General features: G+C 45.9%; 1 long non-coding RNA gene across 1 annotated transcript; it reads left to right on the top strand.

The window, feature by feature from the left end:
* Positions 1-13,993: 13,993 nt before the first annotated feature.
* Positions 13,994-18,965, top strand: LOC149354894 (uncharacterized). The gene is made up of 2 exons (XR_016291396.1): positions 13,994-14,393; positions 15,124-18,965. It is a non-coding gene; the product is annotated as an uncharacterized LOC149354894 (long non-coding RNA).
* Positions 18,966-19,387: the final 422 nt, after the last annotated feature.

Genomic DNA, 19,387 nt, shown 5'->3' on the forward strand with positions numbered 1-19,387 from the left:
CCATGGACATTTTTTTCTATGGTACAAAAAGCCTTCACGGGGTTCATTTTTAAGAGTCACGTCTAGGTGTATACATATATAAACTTTTTTTTTTAATGCGATAGCATTGGGAGGGCCATGAGGGCGACAACTTTCCGGCGGCGTCGGCGTCTGTGTGGAGCCTCCACCTGCCAAGTGGTGTTCAGGGGTTTTGTCTCTCTCCACCTGCCACCTGTCAACCACACCTTCTTTACCTCCCCTCTTCCCTTGCAGGGCAGTGGAGGGAGACATCGGACGAAGAATGACTCAGCAAAAATGAAAATGGCTACGGAGGAAATGACTCAGACAACAGCAGGCCTATATGCAAAATATACAGCCTCCCGAAGAATTATCTGTCCATAAATGAAGCTTGCGGGCGCTATTCCTTCTCGCATTGCTCGGGAACACAAGCCTGGGTCTCGCAATCCCTACCGGTGGCTGTCTTTGAAACATCCACTTGCCAGTGCAATGGCGCATCGCTAACTGCTGCGCCACTACGCCGGTAGTGGTCACTAAGGGCTCGCCGCCATCTAACAATGTGAAACATTTTGCGTAGTTGCATAGTGGGAATTGGATTAGAATCGGAATTGGAGTAGATTCAGAAGTGAAAGATAATGAACTAAGAACTTGAATAGAATCAGAACTTGAAAAAATTACGCGGAACTTTAGCGGCTAAAGTGCTGAAAGGCGAAAGCCTGAGTGCTGCATTCTGCTACGCGATTGTTCACTTCACCTTTTGTTGGTGCATTAATTAACTGTCAATTAATGACGCTTAAGCTTTGCCTTTAGGAGTGGAACGCGACAGCGTGTTGTAGCGCTGCCACGGAGTCCATTGAACGTAACCACCCGTTCGGCGCGACGCCTTGACCTTTGAACGCAACGCATTTTAAGGAAAGTAAATGACGCAGTAATTCTCTGTCGTCTCGGTGGACACCTGAGCCGCACTGTACAGGAAGGGAGGAAGTGGAGTGAAATAAGAAAGAGGGGCCGTAATGAAGAAAATGAAAATTGTATTTGAGGAAAGGAAATTACGCATTAACTGTCTCGCATATCTCAGTAGACACTAGTCGAAAATTGTATTTGACGAAAGAAAGTGGCGCAGTAACTGTCTCACATATTTCGGTGGACACCCGTCAAAATTCGCGCGTGGTGACATCACGACAATTTGGACCAATCTGAAACGAGGACAAATACGCCTTGCTCGTCAGTAAATTGGTTTTTGAGGAAAGGAAATGTATCTGTCTCGCATATCTCGGTGTACACCTGAACCTCGCCGTAACGGGAAGGGAGGAAGATGGGAGTGAACGAAGACACCGTATTCACTAGACGCACCTTTGTTCATTCCAAACCATCGAGCTGGCATAGCGGAGTGGTAGCGTGCTCGACTCGCACTCCAGAGACCGGGGTTCGATTCCCAAGCTCGGCCAATTTCTTACTCGGTTTTATTTATTTATCTGGTCTGACTAGAAAGGTTAATTGGACTAATTGGTTAAGTAAGCAATTAACTATACTGAAAATTACTTGGAGCATCACTATACGATCCCTTTAATTGGTTGCATGGTTAGTAGCCAAAGTACAATTGGCCCCGTTTGAAATTCGCGCACTGTGACGTTACGACCGTTTTGACCAACTGAAAAGCTTGACATTTCTTGTCGACAGCTCCTGCTTACAACGATGAGGCATTAAAGGCTTCCGCCTTAATAGATTGGCGAGTGAAGAAGCATGCTGTCGCATTACTCCGCCTCAATCCAATGTATCGCCCGTAAATATTTTTACAGTCTTAGTGTCTTGGTCTGTGTATGTTCACGCTGTTGAACCATCATTATGAATCTACACCAACTAGCCCAATCTGCAGTTCTTCTTAATCTCATCCACCCACCCGACCATCTGCCGCACTAGGCTTGCCTCTCTTGAAATCCAGTCCGTTACCATTGAAAACCGTAGGTTGTCTTGGCTTCGCAATACATGTCCTTCCCAAGCCCAATTGTTCTTGATTCCAACTCGGATGTCATCAACCTGCCTTTGTCCCCTGACCCATTCTGCCCTCTTCCTTTCTTTTAACGTTACACCTATTTTTTTCCGTGCCATAGCCCGCAGCTTTGTCGTCAAAATAGATTTAACCATTTCGTTAACGTTTCTGCTTTATAGGTGAGTACCGGAAAGGTACAGCTGTAATATATACTTTTATCTTGAAGGATATTGGTAAACTGCCATTGATGAATGAGAGAGTACCTGCCAAATGCGCTCCACTCAATTCTTATTCTTCTAGTTATTACGTGCCATAAATAGACGTATTCCGTTACCACTTCCAGCGCCTCGCTACCAATCATAAACTATTGTTCCCTTCTGTGACTGTTGTACATTACTGCAATTTTCAGCATAGTAATCTTTATGCCCACCGTTCTGCTTTGCCTGTTTGTCTTTGATCATGCGTTGCACTTCATCTCCTGAGTGGCTTACAGCGAATTGCAGATTACTAAGGTGTTCTCTTTAACCCTTATCGACAGTTGTCCCCTATGCAGGTCTCTGAGTGCCTCCTGTAAACAGGTGGTCTATATATACAGTGTACCTATTGAGGTTCGCTAAACGTATTCTGCGCATACCTTTATCGCCTGATTGGTGGTGCGAACATAGCATACTGTCGAGTAGCTTTTTCGAAAGGCAGCCTGGTCCTTTGGTTGACTGAAATCAAAGGTTGATCTAATTCTATTAGCGATTAGCTAAGTGAATACCTTGTAGACAACTGATATTAAGGTTATCGGCCTGTAATCTTCCAAATCTTTGACGTCCGCCTTTTCATGGATTTGATTGTGTTAGCGCTCTTCCAAATTCCGTTACTCTCGAGGTCGTGAATCATAGTCAGAACGTTTATTTACACGTAAATATTACAGAAAGTGCTGCGTATCTAGTGATGGATCCATTACAAACATTATCAAACATAAAAACAATCACGCTATGGAGCAATGCTACGAACAACAATATGCATTTAGTTTTGTGCATTGAATTCCTTGCTAAGATAGTACCGACTTATTGAGGACATGAAGTTCGACGTTTGTTTCAGGTTACAATGAACGTTATTCCATATTTTAGCCCCGGTGGAAGATATTGAGCACTGCTACTGTGGCCCTGCGTATACAATGTGGCAAGTTTTTCTAGGAAACTGTTCCCAACGGCCTTCAACATATCTACAGTCACCTGATTCTCACCAGCCGCTTTCTCCCTTTTCATTGCATGTAAAGTTTTCTTTACTTCCTCTTTACTTTTAGTATTTCTACGCTTCCCTACAGTTGTTCACGAAGGCGGAGAGAAGAAAGGGGACAAGGGGGAGGGGGGAGAGGGGACGTTTAAAGTTAAGGTTCACATATATGTATGGTTCACCAACGTTGAAGCGCACGCCATCGCTACTGGCCATCTCCACACCCAGAAAGCCGCTTCAGGATACAAGTGCATTGTGCCGTTCAAAATATCGATGCAATCGTTCTTAAAACGGTGCGACATGCACCGCGGACTCTAAGCGCTCATTGGTGATGATGATGTCCTCGGGCTGAATCATCATCACCAATATTTTAGAAGCCAACAGCCTCCCTTCGTCGTCCTCTGTTTCTCCACAGCCCTGGCTTTGCCTGAATGATACTCTCTAGAAAATGTCCCCGCCAAGGAGTTTAACTGGGACACTGAAGGCGATCCCCATCTTTTGGCCCTTGAAGGGTCACTGAGGACAACCTGCAGGAAAAGTGCATTAAAAATTCTTCCCGGAAGTCGATTCGAACTCGTGACGCGTCCTTACCGAATAGGACAGGTTGCCACCGTTTTGGAGGAAATGACGGCGTAGCGCATCCTCTCGGATCTGCGCGAAAAACAAAATCAGCCGATGAGGGCAACACCTGTATTTTGTTTCTTGGCCCTTTCTGGCTTATTAGAGCCCCTTAACCGGTTGAGATCGGTATATTTGTGATCAGAACACCGTACCCTAATTGATACAGACCAACTTCTATTTGTTCCCGGTATCCCCGTAAACACCTCCCACACCTGAGTGGTATGAAGGTGTAGTGGTGGGTATGAATTTTGCAAATCCAGGAGCTGTTTTTGCGACTATTTAGAAATAGCGAAAAGAAGCCACTTTGCGGCCATCTATCCCCTTTCAGAAAGCTGCCAGAATATTAGCCGAATTCCCCATTTCCTTTGTAGCTGAATTTTGCTGCTGAACCATTGCAGTCTGCACTACACTAATAAAGTGAAGTGTGTCGTAATGTTCAAGTGTGTCGCAATGTTCGCCGGTTGACCTGCAAAACTGTGAACAGAGAAAGACCAGCTCGGCAGAAAAGGATCCGGGGAGTGGGATGGGTGGAGAGATAGCGAGTGGGTAAACGTGGGTCCACAGACGGGGAGCTGCGACAGGTGGCACGGTATGACTGGGTGGGCTGACCTGGAAATACTAGAAGAACACAACTGATCAGCAAGGCCGAACGAAATAGGAAGAAGAGAAGAAAAAAAAGGAGTGGGGTGCAGAGAAAGACCGAAAGCAAGGGGGTGAGGAGTGCAAAAGCTAAGGTTTCCTGAGCAATGGCAGCAGGTGGTGCAGAGCAGAAGGTAGAAGTAGGTAAGAATAAACGATAATAAAAAGAAAGAAAATGTTGAAAACAAAACAAAAAATTAATTTAATAAAAATAATTCCCATTTCATTCTATTCTACTTTCTTTTTATTCACTTTTTTTTTGCGCCATGCCCGCGCCGGCTGTCACTAGAACCAGCTAGTTTGGTTTGGTTCATGGGGGTTTAATATCCCAAAGCCACTCTGGTTATAAGGGACGCCGCAGTGAAGGGCCCCGGAAATTTCGACCACCTGGGGTTCTTTAACGTGCACTGACATCGCACAGTACACGGGCCTCTAGCATGACGCCTTCAGCGAAATTCCACCGCCGCGGCCGGGATCGAAGCCGCGTCTTTCGGGTCAGCAGCCGAGCACCATAACCACTGAGCCACCGTGGTGGCCTCGGAACCAGCTAGTAACACGAGCGGCTGGTAAGAATTGAAGAGAATCGGACGAATAGAGTTATATTACAGCTTCCTTATATTCACTACGTGCATTCCATCCACTGCTCACAAGCAAACTGAGAGCACAGGACGCGGTCGATTGCTCCGTGGAAAGAGTGCACCGGGAAGGACGGCCTCATTGTTCTCACCTCCGACTTGTCCTCACAATTAGAAATTTATTTCCACAACTGATGTAGCACCTGGTTAATAAAATTGATGAGGGAAAAATTGACAAAAGTGTGCATCTTAATCAGTCTTATCAACTGAAGGGACAATGAATGGCCAACTTTTCTAGGTTGTTTTCTGCGGAACCAGCTTGACAGTCGCTGGGTTGTGCTTTCCAGTAATGCTTGACGCTGAAAATTTGGACTTCCATTTTTGCCACTTGCCCGTTTTGACAAAAGCCTTTATCGCTGATGTCCAAGGATGGGAAATTCTGTCCAAAGCGCGTCGCCTGTCTAGCGCTCCGCTTTCATGGCTGATGGTTTCAAACGCCAGACAGAAAGTTCTAGCGCATCTCTCGTTTACTGCCTTGTATAGTTGAGAAACGAGTTTGTTTGGCTCACGTGAGGCTGCCACTATAGAGGAACAAGCGCGAGTTTCTAGTGAAATTCCGAAGCAAGCGCGCTTCTACCCAGGCTGACCCCTTTAGACTCAAAAACAGCCATTTGTAACGCCGCCATGTTGGGTAAATCGTGGCATCCCTTTTAGGTCGGGAAAATACCCAGTAAAGGCACCGTAATTATATAAAGGGCAATTTTATTCTTCAGAGCACAAAAACTAAAAGGTATCAAATTAAACTACCTTTCGAAAATTTGCCTTTTCTTGCGAGCGCGACAAAATGGACGCGTATCTACAACGCTTCGAAACGTAAACTTTTAATTTCATCGAATAATTTGGGATGCTTTAAGTAGAACATTCGACGCCCAGAGGAAGCGCCCTTCATCTCGTCTCTCTTCCACATTTCGCTATAATTAGTGCTTCAGATTAGCGCTTAAGCAGTCTTTGAAGTTCAGAAGAGCAAGGTTCCGGGCTAGTTGGTAATGCATTTAAAGAAAGAAGAGCGCGAAGAAACACGGACACACGTAGAAATGACACACACACGAGCGCTGGCTCACAACTTCTAAAACGCTTCCAAAACGCGCTGAAAAAATCATGTGAGCATTTCTTCCTGGAAAGCATCAATAACCAGACCGATCGCCTTTTAGCAGCAGGCTACCCTTTACATCTGCTAGTCTCCGTAGCTGGCTCCATGATCAAGAAGTCCCGGCAGCACATCGAACCTGATACTTCAAACGATAAGCGCAAAAATGTTGTGATAATGCCCTACCTCCACACAGTCAGTCATCCTCTAAAAAAAGTCGCACAGCGCGCCGGTGTGGATGTCGTCTTCACGGCTCCCAACAAGCTTTCTGCCCTCTGTTCCAAAGTGAATAACCCGCGGGAACCCCGAGGGTGCAGAGTGACATACTCTGACCAATATGTCCCCTGTGATTCAAGAATAATTTACTCTATGCCAGTATCATGTGGGAAGAGGTACATCGGTCAAACGGGAAGGTGTATCAATATCAGACTCCAGGAACATCAAAACAATGTTAAAAGTACAGCCATTTCTGGGCACCTGGCTAAGCACTGTAAGAAGTGCAAAATTGGAGAAAACACCCCTGAAGGAATCTGCACCCCTGACTTTAATCGTTGCACCACTATTGGGCGAGGACGAGATAGGCTGACTAGGGAAATCGTTGAAGCCCTCAAAATCCATTATGGCGGTCAAAAATGCGTAAACACTACATCTCTCTCCTTGTCAAAAAACAAAAAGAGCTGGATTTTCTGGGTGACTTGACAAGCACCTAAGATTTCTGGTGCGCCACACACAGCTTGTTAATTCACGGAATCCTCGTTGGTAGTGCTTTTATCTTGCTTTTAGTTCCAAACCCCTTTTGGGCGCGTTTTTTAAAACTCTTACCCTCTTCACGTTTTTATTTTTTATATTTTTATGTTTTCACCTGTATAATTTCATCTGTCTCCTTCATAGTTTTTACCATTCCCCGCCCTTTTGGGTACGTTTTCATGGTTTTTGTTTTTGGTAATGTTACCTACCTGACCACGTTTCGCGGCCCTTTACACCGTCCTTTTATCGATTATAACTTTCTTTTGTTCCCTGTTGTGTTTTTTTTGTCATCTTGTGACGCTAAAACACTGATTGCCGGTTATCGCTTCAGCAGCCCTGATACCCGCCCCCTCATGTTTTCTATTTGAGCGTCTTTCCACCAGAATAAAATTTCAGTTGTGAGTCAGCGCTCGTTTGTGTGTCATTTCTACGTGCGTCCGTGTTTCTTCGCGCTGTTCTTTCTTTAACCGTATCTGCAGGCTGGCAGACTGACAGTCCGCTCTCGGGTCGAAATCTACGCTCCTGCTCGACCTGCTCGACCCCCAGAAGCCGCTGCTACGCGGTAGTGCTGAAGGGCGCCGGCCATGTTGCAAGCACAGTATCGCGAGCTCGTCGCGGCGCTTCCTGTCTCCAGCCTCCATAAAAAGTAGAGAGCCCGGGGGGTTTGCCCCTAAGCCGTGGAGTGGGGCCCAGGCACGTATCCAAGGGGGGCCCGAGGGGGCCCGGCCCCGGAAAAAGCCCCCCAATACGCGCTTTGTTTGGACAGTCCAGAGCGTTGTGAAGCATATTAGTTGCCGATGAGGGGCACTCTCTTAGTGGCGCTGACGAAGTCACTATATGAGCACGCGCGAGCGGCCGAAATGTCAGACGACTCCGAAGATTCGCGTCTCGGGTTTAATACATTCTATAGGTGTGCAGGACAAAGTGGGCCTTTCCAAGCCATTTCTTTACTCTCTGTTGGTGCCCTACAACTTTTTGTAGTGGAAACTTCTTCACATATCTCCACCGATTCCAGAGACCAATGTTGTCAATGAAATAATCAATTCAACATTAAAATTACTTCCAGGCGCATTATGTGCTTGCGAAGAGTGCTGCGAAGGTTTTATACGCCCTAAACGAACTAGCATAGTTTGAGGAACTTGGTTCAAGCAGCTTAAACCAACATACGTAAAGCCTGTTTGATGGCGGCTTGCACATCGCCTCTTCTCTGTTGATTGTTGCTCGATGAACGCGCAGGGGAGCATGCTCTTTTTGCATACGAAAAAAAGAAGGGGCGAACATGCCTGCCCATTGCATTTCATGTTCTGGTTGTCTGTACCGGTTTTACTTTTCTTCTCTTATCCCGCCGTGCAGTTATAGCAAGCTTCCTTATCGTTATGAGAACAAAGAATGACTGCGCAAGAAAAGTACCGGACAAGAAAGAAGAACCACACGGTCCCGTGTGGTTCTTGTCTCTTGTCCCGTCCTTCTTTTTTTGCGCAGTTGTTCTTTGTTCTCATAATATAGTACCAACTAGCCCCTCACCGCACTCTTCTAGATTCCTTATCGTTTTTGTGAAAGTAGAAACGTTTATCTTGAGCGCATTCCAGGTTGCATGCACGTACAGTCTTTGCCAAAAGTCACCAGGCTGCCGCGAAGGTTGCGGCAGCAGGTGCGCGGCCGTGCGGAGGCGTTGCGTTCGCTGGCGCTTCCCGGCAGCTCCGAGCTGACGTTACTTTGCACCCTCACTCTCGCTCTTTGAATTATAAAAACTAGTCGCGTACGATGTGCCGGTTGAGCTTTCACGTTTTCGGAGCACGGTTGTGCCTAGCGGGGGCGCTCCGTATAGAAACGGTGCTGATCGCTCTTTTCGGTCAACTGCCCTGAAGCGGATATAAGTAGCGTTTTTCGCTATATAATTATGCGTGCTTACGTTGTGTGCACCGCTGCTGACACAGATCAGCAAAATAGCGCTTTTCAGCGCGTTTGATGCGTCTGTAAATTGCAGCTGGGTAACAGTCCTCGAAATTTAAATATGCTTTTTCCGGCGCGCCTTGCGTACTGCCACTTTATGCGGCTCGAGTACAGAAATACGGGGAAGCTTTTTAGCCCTTTCAAGCCCACTTATCTCTCTTTTATATTTGCAAACCATCCCTGTCAGCTCCTCCGGTTAGTTCCTCCAGTTTATTCTTCTCGAACAACGTTGTTCCCGGCTTACGTCGCAGCAAATGCATGACAGCAAAGCAAATAGAACTGCGGTCTGCTCAGAAATCGGCAAAGCAGAACCTCTAATGCGAACGCCATCGGGCGCGTTACGCCAGATAGTAAAGCTTACAAGTCGGTTTTTTGCTCTGCTACTAAGGAAGACATATGTTAGCGGGGGCTCAGTCGAGAAATCATCTGAGTGGTTGCTTTCAGCCTTCAGAGCACCCTAAAACCGGATGATTCAAAACGGCACCAAAAGGCTCGGTTGTCACCACGACTTTTTGTTGCACGGAACAGTTGTCGTCTAAGGTGTTGCTGACGCCCCGATGCGTCAATGGGCTAGCAAGCGATCAAGGGGGTGGTCAGATAAAAGCGGAAAACACAAAAGCAGGCGGCAGTTCTGGTACCGTGAGCTCGGGTTATTCCTTTCTAGGACGAATGTGCTAGGTTTGCGAGAGAGCGTTGTCCAGAAATAAAGGGTTCTTCGTGTTGTGCAAATTAATGACGTGTGCCTAATGGTTGAGCGTGAGCAATGCTTCATCGCTGTCTGTTTCCTGAACAAGAAACTTTCCCACAAGCAAATGCAAGAAATTATTACAATCAAGCATTGCACAAATTTATAGACAGTTTATACGCAGCGTAAAAACGTTAGAGATCAATGCGACGACCCGCATTGGCAGAATGCGAAAGCACTGACGGCTCCACGGCACTCGTCGTCTCTCTTTGCTCCTCTTTGATACTCTTCGCCCTTCTTTGCTTCGTCACCGGGCACGTCAGCTGGACTTCGGTCAGCATCGTCTCAATACCGTTCATGTTAGTCACCTTAATTAATCACCCAATTTATTGATTTCACTCGAATTACATCTCTTGACCTCAATCACACACTATAGGACCCGCCCCGGTGGCTCAGTGGTTACGGCGCTCGGCTGCTGTCCCGAAAGACGCGGGTTCGATCCCGGCCGCGGCGGTCGAATTTCGATAGAGGCGAAATTCTAGAGGCCCGTGTGCTGGGCGTTGTCAGTGCACATTAATGAACCCCAGGAGGTCGAAATTGCTGGAGCCCTTCACTACGGCGTCCCTCATAGCCTGAGTCGCTTTGGGACGTTACACCTCAATAAATCAAATCAGTCACACACTTTAGTTCTAAAATTTGGCACCAGCGCTGCTTTTACGTCCAGCCACTATATTCCCGTCCAACCTATTCAACCTACCATTGGCTTTCCATCATAATTTATTAACTAATTAATCTATGTCAATCAACGCTTCTTGTTCAATTAATGATCACTCATCGAACACACTTCAATTCACTTCAAACTTTATTTTCACTATTTTGCCTATTTGCCCACTATTTTGCGGTCCACGGCTGTTTTCCCACCCACTGACTAAATCGACGTCCTCGCTATTTCGACGGTTTTTTTGACATTCTTCCCTCTAATTAAGTGGCTAATCATCCTATTGACATCAGATTTTTTTTGCGCAACATCCACACTTCCTCTTTCGATTACAACCATTCGTTTGATCCTACCGCTTTTTGAGAACGCCACAACTGCTGCCGACAAGTTTTGGTGACACGAACCCGCCGACATAGCGAAGTAATGCTTCTGCATTAAAAGGGGCTAACAGGGACGATGTACAAATATAACAAAGAGATTAGTTGGCTGGAAAGGGCTGACAAGCTTCCCCGTATTTCTGCACTCAAGCCGCATAATGTGCTAGTACGCAAGGCGCCCCCGTTAAAGAATATTTAAATTTCGAGGACCGTTACCCTGCTTTAATTTACAGACTCATTAAACGCGCAGAAAAACGCTATTTTGCGGATCCGTGTCAGCAGCGGTGCACACAACGTAAGCACGCATAATTATAGTATAGCGAAAAACGCTACTTATATCCGCTTCAGGGCAGTTTGCCCGAAAAGAGCGAACAGCACCGTTGCTATACTGAGCGCCCTGGCTAGGCAAAACCGTGGTCCAAAAACGTGAAATCGCAGCCCTCACATCGTACGCGCCTAGTTTTTATCACCCGAAGAACGAGAGTGAGGGGTCAAAGTTGCGTCAGCTCGGAGCTGACGAGCGCCGGAAAACGCCAGCGAACGCAACCTTCGCGGCAACCTGGTGACTTTTGGCAAAGACTGTACACCTAATGGTCGAAAGAAGAAAGCCTAACAGGTTTCATTCGAAGCAATACTGTGTGGCTCGCTAATAGTCGCCAGCGTTGCAGTTCTCTTGCAAGTGAGTGGAATCCTGCGCTCGCACCTGCGAAACTTGGGACTTCCGCCGGTGTTGCAAAAGCTCCACTGCACGGCTAGGAAGCAAACTCCCTTGGTCTCTATGCCTATGATAAAGGCCGTGCCCTATGTCTGCTACTGATGGGTTCAACTTGAAACAGCTCACAAGCTGTATGCACAGGCTGCCCGAGCCGACGTACAGTCCGGGACCAAAGTCTCCGGACCATGTCTCCACAAACGAGGCTGATAGCTCTATTATTATTCGGCGAATGAACATGACACTTGTGGAGGACAAAGTTAAAATCATGTTTTTTCACCTCCACAACTGTAGTCACCAGCCGGCGTCTAGTTATAGAGCTATGGGCTTTGTTTGCGGAGCACGTGGTCCACAAAATTTTGTCCCCGACTGTACTAGAAGGGACAAAAGTCTCCAGGGCGCCTGAGAGGGAACCATCTGCTATTAGCAAGCTAGTGGCTCGTGACCACATTTGTGGATGTGAAAGCTGGACTAACGTCCTCTAATGTCTGGTAGTCAAACGAGGTGGTCGTTGGCAGCCATTGCTCCTATACGCCTAGATAGTTTTGTGAGTCCTTGAGCCGTTCTTTCAGAAATATGTACTTTGACTCGGCCCGGTTGTGCACAGAAAGACTATTTTGAGGAAAGTACTCTTCCGAAGAAAGCCTGAGGAAGGTTCCAGGGAAATCTCACAGTGCACACTAAAATGCATTCATTCACCAAGCAGCGATTAGCAAGATCAGTCTTGCTAGACCTGAGTGATTCACGTCTGTGCGTCACACTACTTATACTATATCGGCTCATTTCGATCAACGGGATAGTAAAAATTACGGAGGGCACTTACAGACTACTTACGTGCTTTGAATGCGTCAGCTCTGTTGCGAGGTTCATTAATAATGGCTTCCTTTCTAATGACACACCTACTCATTAGCATACAGGCGTGAGGAAACGCATACACTAGGTTCACCTTTATTGGCTAAGCAGGAACGCGGTTTTATGGCCTCTGGTTGCAATCTCGCCTCGCAGTCTGAAGGTCCTTGGTTCAATTCCCTGCAGCATCGGGAGAAATTTTAATTGTCTTTGCTGTAGGCGTCACTATCTTATGGTCTGTTGCCGACGTCATGAGATACCATGGTGACGTCACTGGACAGTTTTCGGACCACTGCTGCCGGTCAGCGCCGCCAGGTTTCGTTATCGATGAGCCATACAATGCTTTCACATTAAGAACTAAAGACAGAAGGAGCCCAAAATAAGGGACTGCATACAACCGCACCGCTCAACGTCGTGCACCCAGGCAGAAGAAGACAGCCGTCCTTATTTACACGGCTGCTTGCTTGAGAGTTCCGTTATTGGGCTTGCGAGACGCCGGAAGCGCAGTCATCACTCATACCACGGCTCCTCCAAGCGAAAAATGAGAGAGAACGAGAGAAATTTGAGAATGTGGCACAAATGTCGGATGTGGTTGGAAGGGGAACGGCGAGGAGGTATGGTCCAAAAACGGACAGGTTATCTCGTATGAGCGCCGGCATGCACGCAAACTCGCAAAGCCCGCTATGAGCTTGGGGGCAAAGAGCGGCGAGAGTTTAGGGGAGCCTCTGCCCCTTTCTCATCGCACGCACAGAGCCCCTGCGAGCAAAATATAAAAAAAACAGTGTTATGAAAAACGTACGGAGGCCAAACATATTCACTAAGGGAACAAAAAACGATCCTCAAAGTGACCACGCGGGACACGCTTGAGAGAGAATAACCAACAGCGCTAAGCCAGCTAATGTGGCCGGCTGGCCGTGAGCTGTATACGACGCTGGCTACCGAGCTCGCACGCGAAAACTTATTTACAACCAGGGGCAAATAGATCAGCCCCTCCCTCCGTCTTTCTCTTTTCCGGTGTTCTTTTTTTCCTTTTTTTTCCATGGGCTCAACATGGCGGCGCTCAACAGGGCAGCACACGGCCTAAGTGTAAGCCTGGCGGAATCGGAGAGAAATTCCCGCTCTGCCAACGCCGCCTCTGCTGCAACACGCGCTGGCGCGGCGTCGCTCGCAGCTTTCCACCCATTTCTGCGCGTAGAGGCGCCGCCGTTTCAACGACGCCCGCTTGTTTATTTCTTTAGCAGCCTTCTTTCTCCCCGTTTGCGCTTTGGCTGCGCATACTCCACCGCGTCCCTTTGTCGGTCCTTCTTTTTCTGGAAAACGCTTTTATGAACTAATCTGGCGGGCTGGCCGCGCATGGTCAGTAGCGCGAGAAGGGTTAGCCTCCCGGCAGCCAGCGTGGAAAGTTGGACGGGCACCCAGCGTGGAATAGAGCCGAGAGGTAACAAGTAAAGCGAACGGGAGGGAAGCCGCATACGTGCAGCACGCAGAGAACCGTCAGGGTATGGTTGTTGTGTTTTTGTTTCGTCGCCTCGCGAGCCCGCGCGGGCGGTCATGGGTGCCGTGAGAGAAATTAGCCCTCAGTCTCCGACAAACCTCCCAGCCGTAAACGGCCGTAATGAGAAAACGCTTTCGCGCAGCCCTTTCCGCCTGCCTCTCCCTCCGACGCGCCCTCGCCCTCTGCTCGGGCGCCCGCCCGCGGTGCGGGAGCAAAGACGGATGCGGTGGTTGCGGACTGGGCCCCGTGCGCGTGTTTCCGTTTGCTAGCCGCTACAGACAAACGCAATGTTGCCCACACCAACGCGCGCGCGGAGGACCTGTTGCCATGACAACTATGAACACGCCAATGTTGCCTACGCCAACGCGCGCGCGGAGCAGCTGTTGCTACGACAACTCAGGCAAGAAAATGCGACGCTGGTAATTGCAAATGGCGGCGCCCTGCCGCCTTCCGGTTTTCGTGCCTTTAGGATAACAAGTTGTCCAGCTTTTCGACAACGCAGGTAAATTTATTTAACGCCGGTGAGGCGGTGATTATCAGGAGCGACGATGTGTGCCGTTTGGGCAAGCTTAGGGCGTATCGATGCCCACCAGTTCGGAAGCAACGATGTCTGCCGCTTGCGGTGACCATCACAGTGCCGTTTGGACAAGCTTAATTCAAGGTGAGTAATTTATTCGCTTTCATGCTTTTCGATGGCAGCTTGTCGTGCTTTTCGATAACGCAGGTAATCTATTTTATGCCGGTGAGTAATTTTACACGCCATTTGAGAAGCAACGATGTCTGCCGCTTGGGATAAGTTTAATGCAGGAAAATAAAACCATATTCATTTTATATTTCTCTCTTGAAGTGTAACAGTTTACTCTCACATCTATTTTTCCACTTGCTCAACATTGTACAGCAGTTGTTATAGTTGAGGAACTCGGACTTGAATAAGTAGCATTTTTCACCACGGTGACTGCATGAAATACATGACTAACTTTACGAACTTTACGCATGATTTTACAAATGTGTGAAATTATGACTGTGAGCCGCATATAGAGGTATGTTTCTTTTAGTGCTTCTTTTGTTGTGCATCTTGTCACCTCTGTCACAAAATCGTCCTTCATACTGTGAACAAATGTATGGCCGAAATGAACTAAACATCTTGTTTTAAAAGGGGAGATTTGTTATAAAAAAAAATTGTGTAATTAGTTTGCGGTGCCCCACATTTAATCTCCTTCAAGGTAACGCCCATTTGATCCAATGCTCTGCTGTGAAATTTGTTTTTCACTTTTTTGAACCAGTCCAGAAATTCTTGCGAGAAGTGGGGTCTTTCAGTGGCTGCACCTTTTTTTCTCTCTACCTCTTTCACGACCACAGAATAGTTTACCCTGTGGACTTTCTTCTTTCAGGGAACAGAAAGAAGTTGTGAAGAACAAGGTGATGTGAATGGTAGAGGTAAATATTCTAGGTAATGCTGTTTTTGGTTCACACACAGGCAGCTTTGTGTGCTGGTGTGTTGTCGGGTGTGTTGTCGGGGTGAAGCCACTATTGTCCACTTCCCACAACTTGGGCTATTTTCATCTTGTTCAGTCATGCAAATGTTTTAGAATCTTCTGGTATTTTCGAGTTTTTTTTTTGGATATGCTGAAGTTTGTCCGGCAAACGCTAATTATGGCTGAGGAATTTGAATTTAAAAATTTCCCCGCCCCATGAGTCACACCATAGCCTCCTTTATACTCTATGGTCACACTCATGATATCCGAACTGAGAAGGTCGGGTTACCGCTGTTTTGAAGTGAATGGCAGTGTCGCAATCCACACCCAAAAATTTGGTGCTTACGTACGCAGTTTACTTTCAAAATCAGCTGGTGATGACAACACCTGTAGTTCGACTTTTGGTGTTTTTCATCTTATTAAAGCTCAGTTTTTGGCGAGAGCAGTTCCTTTCTCATTAAAATATCACAGTCTGTCGAAAAGCAGGTCAACTTTAATTTATCCTCAGTGTCCTTTTAATTTTTGTCTGATTTATGGGGTTTAACGTCCCAAAGCGACTTAAGCTGTGAGGGATGCTGTAATAGAGGGTTCCAGATAATATTGACTACCTGGGGTTCCTTTAAGTGCACTGACATCACACAGAACATGGGTCTATTTCACCACCATCGAAATGCGACTGCCACTGCCAAGATCCAACTGGCGTCTTTCGGGTCAGAAGCCGAGCACCATAACCAATGAGCCATAGCGGCGGCTTCCCTTTTAAGATCAGTTGGTTGTCCAGTGATAACTGAAGCTTATTTTGTGTGTAGTTGTGTGCAGCTTTCTTTAAAATTACTTTAAAAAGTGCACTTTCTCTTTAAATAATTTACTGTTAACATGAAGTTCACGATTGCTATGCATTGAGAGAGCAATAAAACCTGCTCATAACTGCACGTTGTACAAAGATTACTTTTAGATATCCAGTCTAAAGCTGTGTAAGTGAGGTTGTGTAATGATTAATAATAAGCTTGTCCATCTAAAAACAGATCTTTCGTATGTGCAATTTCATATTCCAGACAGCTGTGGTGTACAAAGTTGCTGAATGGCAAACACTGAAATATACACCTCATTAGTGTTGCACCCAGCTGCAGTGTATGTTGACTCGGGATAGATTGCTCGAAATGTAGGTGCATGAAACTATATCTCAAGGGAATTTAGTGAGGAAATCACTGCCAGTCCTCAACAATTCAAACGGTCATACACATAGTGTAACACTGGACAAACTTGCAAAGGCTTAGTCCCATTTTGAGCTCTGCTAATTTTGCTAGCAATTCTACATACACGAAATGATATGCATTTAAAAAAAAAGAAGAGGCCAGGCGCGGTGTCAATGAGGTCATTAATTGCTTCATTCTTACTGAAGTGGCCGCTTGTGCTGCCAGCTTAGCTTTCTCCCACTATTACGAATTGCAAACATGCTCCTGACAGAAGATGGCACATTTTGTAGGTGCCAATCCGAGTTGTGTCATATATTGCACAGGTAGTGTACCTTATTACATAGATAAGCTTCATGCAGTTACTATCATCTGAACTGCATGAAAAGGTTGATGAATTATGAACAAGGTCCTAACATGGTTAAACAAGGATAAAGGGAGGTCGCAGTGAATGTCATACTGTCACTCACTTTTGGAAATGACACCTAGTTTTATTTGCATGTTGTTTTCTCTGTAGTGAAGCACACAATATTAGAATACATGGATCACCACATGGTATTTAGCTACAACTGCTAAATAATTTGAAATTCAATTTATTTTCTTGTGCTGTTTTTGAACAGTTTAGACAGCCAGACAATCACTATGACATCAAAGGTCAATATAGGTGACTGCTTCTTCATTTGTAGTCACTATCGCTCTTGAGACAGGCTGGTTTTAGCATTGCACTTAATGGAAACAAAGAAGGAGCAATTATATTGCAGTTTTTTTTTATGCCGCATGTGGAGTACGCAGACCTTTGATGTCACAACCATCCCAGCCGCTGGAACCGAAAGAGCACCAAGATGAAATTCGATTGTAAATTATTTAGCAGTCCTGGCATACACGGGGTGATCCATATATACTAATATCTTAAGGCATCGTTTCAAACAAGAAAACATGCAAGAAAATATTTAGTGGCTATATATTCCTTTTAAAAAAAACTGCGTGAAAAAGGAAGGAAGGAGGAGAAATGAGAACTACACACACACACACACCATTTGAAGGGCAAGGAAGAGAGGAAGCAAGTGTGTTCTGTGCATTACCTGCATTACGTTTCCCACAACGTCAAGAAAGTTGCAGGCAGGTAACGAGTAAGCCTGTTTTTGATGCCATTTATGCAAGGAGGTCCAATTTTTGTGAACTTTGGCAATACATGAATGTTCTGTCTTGTCAAGCTTACAGTGGTGTTTCTACGTCGTTTTTGAACCATAACTGCTTCATGGTGCTTTTCCAAATACACATACTGACTATAAATATGAGAAAAAAGTGGAGATGGTACAAAGACAATAGCGGCATTCTTGAAAGAACAAAAATGAACAAAGATACTGTACCATTTTCACTGTGGTCTCAGGCCCACCTATTGACTTTTCGAGCTACAACAGCATCTTTGGAGTGAAGATTCATCTAGGACCACTGTTTATTTCCACAAATGAGACCACTGCCACTGGGAACAGTGAATTGCAAAAGTCACAAAGGAATTATTTCAAAGCATATTAGGAAAAATAAATCTGTTACAAGAAAAAACGCACTGACATCAGTGGCAAATACGTTGAAAATGTTTGCATGAATACACTCTTTTGGTACAATCCTTGTCCTTCGTTCCATCAGCTAAAGGCCAAAAATTTTAGACCTCTTCTCGTAAGCTTGCTGAGGTGTACCCAAGGTTGACCAAAAGATTAATAGCTGAAAGAGTTAAAAAAAAAAAGACATCAGCAAACACAATATGCCTCATGGCCATCAACGAGGACCTGTATTCCAACTTGCGGCTCATTCAAAAACATCCCATTCAGTAATACATGCTGGGGGGGCTAGTTGGTGCATGGTTTTGAAAACAGACGTGCAAAAGAGACAATGCAGGAGGAAGACAGACAAAACAAGTGCAACTGTTTATTCACCTAGGGAGCGAGTGAATATATAGGCAAACAGGCAAAACCAGAGAGGACCCACACATGCGCACAAGTAGAAACAAAAAGATAACAAAAGGCTCAAGGAAAAAAATGTGTCTCAGCACATATCTAAAAAGACACCTTCTTTTTTGTAAATTGTAAGACAGGGCGTGCTTACATGGGCTGTGGTGTCTAAAAAAAAATGTGTCTCAGCACATATCTAAAAAGACACCTTCTTTTTTGTAAATTGTAAGACAGGGCGTGCTTACATGGGCTGTGGTGTCTTTGCCCCTGCGTAGAATTTTTGTTTCCTTCAGCTTCGCCTGAAATTTTTTCTCTTTTTCCCCGCAGGCTTTACAATTACGTGGTAAGAGAGTACCCGAGCCTTTCTTTAACGCGCGATTATGGTCAGCAAGGCAATCATTAATTAATACATCAGCCCGTTTGGCCAATGTAAGATTTCCCACACGTTGGCGGGATCTGATAAACTATGCCCACTGCACATTTTACAAGCGGCATCACATGCTTTTTCTGGCATTCTGCTTTTTTCAGTTTGTTGGGATCCATTTTGCCACACAAGGAGAACAGCTTCTTGCGGGTGGAAAAAACTACAGGAACATTAAACTTTCTCTCAACATGTTTCAGATTGTGTGCCATCTTATGAATATAAGCAATTATCACAAGTTTCTGTTTGGTAACATCATTTTTTGCACTGTTATTGCACTTACTTTTTCACCTTTTTCAGTAATGCTTCGGCAACTGAGCTTATCAGCAAAGTAGGATAGCCAGCTTGCTGAAGCCTGCTCTTGCCTTTTATTCACTCGCTTAAGTGGATAAACAGTTGCAAAGTTGCGCGTGTTTCGCCTGTCTTTCTCCTGTGTTGTCTGTTTTGCGCATCATGTTTTTTCAAAATTCCATTCGGTGACAACTGATTGGCCCAAATGGCGGAAGTGAATGCACATCTGCTTCTGGCATTTTGGCCAATCAGGTATCGCTGAAAGGGATGTTTTCAAAGGGGACACACATTGGAATGCAGGCCGAGATTCGCCTACCATGTGGGAG

This window comes from Amblyomma mixtum, chromosome 3 (assembly GCF_055824585.1).
Source record: "Amblyomma mixtum isolate Tamu chromosome 3, ASM5582458v1, whole genome shotgun sequence".
Classification (NCBI taxonomy): domain Eukaryota; kingdom Metazoa; phylum Arthropoda; class Arachnida; order Ixodida; family Ixodidae; genus Amblyomma; species Amblyomma mixtum.